The following is a 7,500-nucleotide window of genomic DNA, read 5'->3' on the forward strand; positions in this document are numbered from 1 at the left end:
TCGATGTGTGTCCTGAGAATTTTTTTCTCCCCTCTCTCTCCCTCTAGCTCTCAGTTGCGAACTTGTCGATAAATTTCTAATTGGATCCACCCCATACAGCCCCAAACCTCTCCCCCAAAAAGAATCGCAAACGCACGAGTATAATTTCATCTGCTTCCAGGTGCGGGAAAAAAGGCTTTGACGCACGTACAGAAGAGGACACGTCGCAGCCTCACATCGTCCTGACCCGATCTCGCCGAAGTCGTGCCTCCCAACACGTGCATCGACACGCACGTTGGGCGATAAGCGTGGCGAGAGAGAGAAAGAGAGAGAAAGAGAGAGAGAGAGAGAGAGAGAGAGAGAGAGAGCGCCGGACGACTAGCCGCGGTCCTTGCGCGCTTTCGCCGGAAGGACTCGCCGGTGTTACGCTCGATGAAGGAGCGTGAGAGTGCAGGACGTCGACGACGACGATGACGACGACGACGACGACGACGACGACGGCGACGACGACGACGACGACGACGACGACGACGACGACGACGACGACGACGACGACGACGACGACAGCGGCGCGGGAGAGGAGGAAGGACGACCCTGGATCTTCGGCCGGACAGGCAGAAGTGGCGAGCGCTGGTGAGCGCAGCAGAGTAAAGTAGAGCAAAGCAGAGCGAAGCGAAGCGGAGCGGAGCGGAGCGGAGCGGAGCAGAGCAGAGCAGAGCAGAGCAGAGCAGAGCAGAGCAGAGCAGAGCAGAGCAGGGCAGAGCAGGGCAGACCAGGCCAGGCCAGGGAGCAATGTCCCTTCGTCATCCCCTTCCTCTATCGTGTACGCGACTCGAGGTATGCACGCCGTTACTCGCCTCCACGCGCGCGTTCTCTCTCTCTCTCTCTCTCTCGTCTCCTCTTCGTCTCTCTTTCTGCCTCTCCCTCTCTCGATCTCGGTCCTCCTCTCGATCGCATCGTTCTCTCTCTCTCTCTCTCTCTCTCTCTCTCTCTCTCTCTCTCTCTCTCTCTCTCTCTCTCTCTCTCTCTCTCTCTCTCTCTCTCTCTCTCTCTTTCTCTCTTTCTCTCTCTCTCTCTCTCTCTTCCTCCTCCTTCGTCGCGGCACTCGCTCGCTTTTTATGATAGAACCGCGCCGCGGGATCTTCCACGAGGCTTTCCCGAGAGAGTTTCCCGCCGCGTCGTCTGAACCCTCCGCTACCGGGCGCGAGGACGCGGAGCGGGTAGCGAGGACGAGACCTCTCGTGGAACTTGCGGTTTGAGCGACGAAGGATCTAGTTCGCTCGCGCGTTCGCTGCTGTTTCGCGGGATGGTTATAAAGTAACGCGGTTGTACCTCCTCGGAGACGGCGACACGGTGTTATCGCGGAACCGCAGGAGGAGGGCTGGAGGAAAGAAAGAAAGGAGGGAATAGAGAGAGAGAGATATGTGGGGGGGGGAGGGAATGCGCCTAATCATTAACATTAGCGAGATGAAAGGTTGGCGAGAAATGTGACGGTCGGCTCTTGTAGACATTTCATTCCGCTATCTTCTTCATCTCGTCGATTAAACCTCGATTCATCGGCAATCTCGCTTGCGGATCTTCGAGCCTTTAGTCTCGGTGTCTTTTATGAGCGTCTGATATAATTATATTTCTATCAATGATACTGATCGCTCAACGCCACCGGAGAACAGTCGCGAGCGAGTGGTTTTCTCCGCGGCGTAATAAGTGCTTTCGCGTTAATTGAGTCCGCGCGGTTTTTCTTCGCGGAAATTTCCGCGGGAAAACGTACGTTTCCGCGAGCGGCTCTCTCTCTCTCTCTCTCCGTTTCCTACCGAGTGACTCAGCCGCGAGTCACAATCGGCGCGGCGCGAGTGACGATCGCGAATTCGCCCGAAGGAGCGAGCGAAACGGATGAGAGGACTGCTGGCACGTCGTTTCCTCCTGCTTGCGGTTTCTCGGAATATCCTTTGCGGTCGACACGCGGCGGATAAGGATATCTCAGCGTGAAGCGGTGCGCTCGCGCATCCCGAAGCAGCGCACCAGAAACTCGACGAGAGAACGACTCTCTCTCTCTCTCTCTCCCCCCCCCCTCCCCTCATCGTCCTTTCTATTTACCTCGACCTCAAAACCCTACGTTGACCTTAGAAGGGCTGCCAATGTGCTGGAAGCACCGGGCGCTGCCAGCCGAGAAAAAGAATATCGTTCACGCCTCTTCAGGGTGTAGCCGGCCTGATAAGATAGCCGCGTCACACGTGTGTGTATGTGTGTGTCGTATGTACCGCTGCGCTCTCCCGACGATCGCAATCTCGGCTCATTCGGGTTGAGTCGAATTCGTCAATCGAGCCAACTCGTGATTCTCGTTTGTAGAAACCGGCTGTGTCGGAACCGCTGTGTAATCTCGGGAGATCGACTCCGAATAGCTCGGGGAATGCTTGAGAGGCAGAAATACGCCGAGAGAGAGAAAGAGAGAGAGAGAGAGAGAAGGGGGGAAGAGTTTTTTCAAATTAAAATATCCGGTCGATCGGTCGCGCGTCCGGTAGTTAGTCGCGTGTTATCACTGAACTGCGCGAGAAACTGAATTGGGGGCGCCATTTCGATCGGGCATGCAGATCTCATGTTTAATTACCGCACGTGATCGGTGTCATCGACACTCGGTGTCGCTGCGAGATCGGCCATTGGATACCCCCGTCTCGATCCGAGGAGAATTCAAACACCGTAAAGAGGTTAAGACGACACTTAACCCCCCCGGTCGCATATGGTCCCCAGTTGGAACGGCACTGGCGTGTCGTAACACGAACCTTATGTGTACACTAATTAGGACCATTGAAGAGGAACGACGAAGAGAAGACGTCCGATATAGGACGCGCCACCCGTTAGCTCGTAACGCCCGCGGCGCGATTGCGCGTCGCGCTAACGTTTAACGTTAATTCCGCGCGGTGCCTCCCCCTCTCCCCCGTGCCTTTCGGTCCCTCCGCGCCTCTCCCTCCGGCGCTCTCCTCTCCTGCCTCTCCCCTACTTTCCATCGATCTATCGATCGGACGATCGACTCTCAGCGAGCAGATGGCGTCGCGATGCGGCATGATTCGAAATTAAGTTGTGCTGAATGAATAATTGGACGGCACTCTCTTGAAAATAGCGAGACGCGAGGCAGCTGTCTTTCGCTTACCGCGAAATCGAACGTTTAATTTCACCGTTTGGCGAACATGTATCTCTCCCTCTCTCTCTCCCCCCCTCTCTCTCTCTCTCTCTCCCTCTCTCTCTCTCTCTTTCTCTCTAATGTATTTTTATTTCACGGACGTGCAGGTCGAGAGCAGCGTCGTCCCGTTTGTCCTCTTTCTCTCTCTCTCTCTCTCTCCCTCTCTCTCCCTCCCTCTCTCTCTCTCTCTCTCTCTCTTCTCTCTCTCTCTCTCTTGCTCTCTCGCTCGGTCTTTCCACGTGCGCTCGTCTGCTCCGCTGTCCGACGTTCCGCCACGGCTCGTTAATTTTCCGGAAATGTATCCGAACTCTGTCGCAATCGCGCGTTGTCGCGAGGTGCGCCACCCTCGGCGACACGGCCGTCGGGGCCCCACCTCGACGAATCTAATCACGACAGAGGCATGCAAATGGCGAATGCGCATGCAAATTCACACGTGGCCGTCGCGCGCCCCGTCGTCGTCGCTTCGCGACGAATGCGTAAACCCGTTTCCGTATAAATATACCATACTTGATAAATGGCTTGCCGCAAGATTGAATACCCTTTGTATCCGCCAGCGTGTCTGATTCCCCGGAGGAAACAAATATTCTTTTAATTGGACCGGCCGGGGGGAAGAGAAGAGGCGGAAGGGAGGCAGGCATATATATACACACAATCCATTCCGATTTCCTGAAACGGTCGGTTACGTCATCTTTATGCATATTCGGCTTGGTTTATTTTTAAATTTCACCGATATCGCGAGACGCGACCTTTTCCATACTATTTTAGCGTGCGTCGATTCGAATCGCCTGAGAAGAAAGCCGAGGGAGACGAGGTAAGGACCTTGGGATAGAATTTTCAACACTCGATTATCGCGCGAGGTCGAGAACTCGCGCGCGCACGACAGTAGGAAGTGGACAGGAGGAAGAGGAGATTATGGAGGAGGCGCGCTGTGTGCGCGACGATCGCCACGATATCCTGAAAAATTGCCGAGATTTACCCTCCGGAGCAAATCGCTCGTATTTTTCGGACGCTAGTCCGCGCGGAGGCGCGGGCGCGCACCTCGACAAGTATGAAAGGATCTTTGTGGCGCTCATATAACGGGGAGTCGCGCTCGCAGGCGGGTAAGCCGGGCAAGGCAAAGCAAGGCAAGGCAAGGCAAGACAAGACAAGACACGGCAAGGCCTGGCAAGACGCAAGTGAGGGCTTGGCTCTCTCCTTCTCCCTCTCCTCCGTTACTCTCTCTCTCTCTCTCTCTCTCTCTCTCTCTCTCTCTCTTTTTCTCTCCCTCCCCCCTCTCTCTCACTCTCCGTCTCTCTTTCTCTCGGTGGCGTTCTTCCTATATCTCCCTCTTTCTCTCTCTTTCGGGTTCGACCGCTAAGTCGAAGTCGCATTGCCGCCGCCGTCGCTGCCGCGGCCGTTTCTCAACCCTTTCGCGGTTACGTCATGTTAAAAAAGCTATTTGGGGTCAACACCCCGCGCAGCAGCGACACGTGTAGTACTTCTCGGTTCCTCCCGCTCCGCTCACCGCCGCGTCCTCCACCCCGCGAACGCGAAGACAGCCCTCTCCTCCTCCTCCTCCCTCCCTCCCTCCCTCCCTCCCTCCCTCCCTCCCTCCCTCCCTCCCAGCGACTCCTCCACGCGCGCAAGAGCGGTGACGCCATTGCTGCCACTTTCCTCTCTCCCCCTGTCTCCTCGTTCGCCTACTCTAAGTGTCCCTTCTACTCTCGCCGAGGTTACCACCGGGTTTCTAAGCTCCCTAGATGAGCCAGGGCCTCGGTCCTGTTTCTGGCGAGGAACGCGTGGTACCGTAGCCGCCGAACCTCGCGAGCCGCTCAGGATGGACGTGTTCGCCACGTGGCGAATAATGTCGACATCCGGTAATCGCGGTTGCGTGGATTGCGTTCTTTTATTCGAGAAGGAGATTAGCCACGATGCGTCCGTTAAGCGCTAACCCTCGTACGTGGAAGAAGTGGCCGCGATCATGACGTCGATCTCGCAATGCGTGAGTCTTCTTGCGACAGAGGATGATGGACGGAGAAAGAGAACGAGAAGCTTGGGAAAGATAAGATAGGAGACGGAATGAGAGACCCTCAGAGAGAGAGAGAGAGAGAGAGAGAGAGAGAGAGAGAGAGAGAGAGAGAGAGAGAGAGAGAGAGAGAGAGAGAGAGAGAGAGAGAGAGAGAGGAGGGGACGGAGCAGCCCCGAGCGATACAGCCCTGGCCGTGGGCGCAGCAAAGTGGTAGGAGAGGCCAGTTGAGTTTCTCCAAGAGCAAGCGAGCGAGCGCTCCGAGCTAGAACTAGCTAGAGTCTTGCTAGAGCGAAGCCAAGGACACTAGACGATCAGCAACAGCAGCCGGAGGAGTCAAACGGCAGCGGCGGCGGTGGCGGCGGCGACGGCGGCGGCGACGGCGACGGCGGTGGTGATTCCCCTTCACCCCGACCCACATCGTCTACGTGCGCGAACACCCCTCTACCCCCGTTTCCGTCGCCGTCCTCGCCCCCTCCATACCTCACCGCCGCTCGGCTCCCGCCGCCGCCGTCGCTGCCGCCGCCCCGAGAGTCTCTCTCCGTAGCTTCCCCTTCCAGACACTTTTTTTTGTCCGACTATACGCCTCTCGTCCATCGCGACAAGGCAGCCTCCGAGCCTTTTTATCAGTCGACCGAAAAGATCCGTGGGGATCCTGCCGCATCGCGAAAAACAGAGAAAGAGAGAGAGAGAGAGAGAGAGAGAGAAGGGGGAGGGAGGGAGGGAGGGAGAGGGGAAGAGAGAAAGAGAGCAGCAACCCTTGCTCATGCTGCGAACGAACACACACACGCACGCACACATGCATCGTATATATAAATGTACACACTTGTACACACACATGCGTCCCGCTGAAACGCGCTCTCTCTTTCTCTCTCTTTCTCTGTCTCTGTTGCTCTCGAACGGCCGAGGCTCGCCTCTCCCCTGATTTTCGTTCGCGAAACGGCGCGGGCGTACCGTTAAACGCGCGCTCTCTACCGAAGGGTGAGGGTGAGGGCAGAGCCGAGAGCGAGAGAAAGATCAAAAGAGAGCGAGCGAGAGAGAGAGAGAGAGAGAGAGCGCGAGCGAGAGAGAGAGAGAGGGAGAGAGAGAGAGAGAGAGAGAGAGGGAGAGGGAGAGGTACAGGCACGGAGTCCGCGCGATATGAACTTGTGGCGTGTTCGCGACTCTCGAAACCAGGGTTGTTCCAAACATCTCGTTTAAAACGGACGTTTGAGAAACGCGTCAGACATTCCGACGTTCCCTTTTAACGCGTTTCAAGCTAACGGCATGAAAGAGATATTCTGATTTTTCAAATGTTATTTTTTGTTACTCGTTGGAAACATATGCTGGGGATTGACAATTTGAAGAAGAAATATATATCATTCTTTCTTCAGCAACCCTATTCGAGACACGCGTGACGGGCTAAAAACGTGGCGCGATGATGATGGCGTAGATGTGTTGGGCATAGCGATTCGCCGATTCTTCCACGAAGGCACGTGGGTGTTATTGACAAGAGCGTCTCTCTCTCTCTCTCTCTCTTTCTCGTCTATCTTGCCTCACGGCGACGTGAGAACAGACGCGCGGGAGTCTCGTCGCCTCGGAACTTGGCGATCCAATGCTCTCGCAACTCGTCGGTGGAGGCAGAGGCGGTTTCGAGACGACCGTCGTCGGCGACGCGCAACAGTGATCGGTAGGTTGCTGCACGTTGAAGTTCCGTTGCGAAGCGACCTCGTGACGACGACGGACAGAGGGAGACGGACGCGGTCCGCCGCCGCCGCCGCCGCCACCGCCAACTGGCGGAAAAAAGCGCGCAGGCGCGAATCGCGCTCTCTCGCTACTAACCCGCGACGACACAACCAACTTACGCTCTCTCCCTCCCTCCTCCCTCCTTCACTCCCTCTTGCCCTTCGCCTGCTCCACGCTCGCGAATTTCCTGCCCCGAGGGAGAAGGTGGCGTGCGGGGGGAGCATCCCTCTCCGCGTGCACCCCGCGACGTTCGAGGTCGCTCCATCCCCACCCTCCCTGCCCCTCGGGAAAGGACTTCGGTCTCTTCTCCTCTTCTCGTCTTCCTTCGCCTTGACCCTCGCCCCCTACCCCCCAAAATGGTCAACGCTTTCACGCGAGTGAGGATGAAGTTTCTCGAGTTGACGGGTCGAATCCGTCTGATCGTGCTAATTTCACGCGACGGGCGAGTTTAAGGTCAAAGGGTAGTTTCGAATTTGACTGAGACTCCGTCGCGACGGAAGCGACGAAAATACATTAGCCCCCGCTGGTCTTTTTTCGTCTGTTTACCGCAACGTTTTTGAAGATGGAAGCACAACCCTTCGAAAACGAGGGGAAATTTAATCTCTAGCGGATGTCA

General features: G+C 56.3%; 1 protein-coding gene across 1 annotated transcript in view; it reads left to right on the top strand.

Moving 5' to 3' along the window:
- The first annotated feature begins 728 nt into the window (after positions 1-728).
- Positions 729-7,500, top strand: part of ttk (zinc finger and BTB domain-containing protein ttk) — a 56,913-nt gene continuing 50,141 nt past the window's right edge. The window contains exon 1 of the mRNA XM_025307545.1: positions 729-816. The gene's annotated coding sequence lies outside the window, so the exon portion shown is untranslated. The remainder of the gene's footprint in view (positions 817-7,500) is intronic.

Source organism: Harpegnathos saltator, unplaced genomic scaffold, assembly GCF_003227715.2.
Source record: "Harpegnathos saltator strain DR-91 unplaced genomic scaffold, Hsal_v8.6 scaffold9, whole genome shotgun sequence".
NCBI classification, from domain to species: Eukaryota; Metazoa; Arthropoda; class Insecta; order Hymenoptera; family Formicidae; genus Harpegnathos; species Harpegnathos saltator.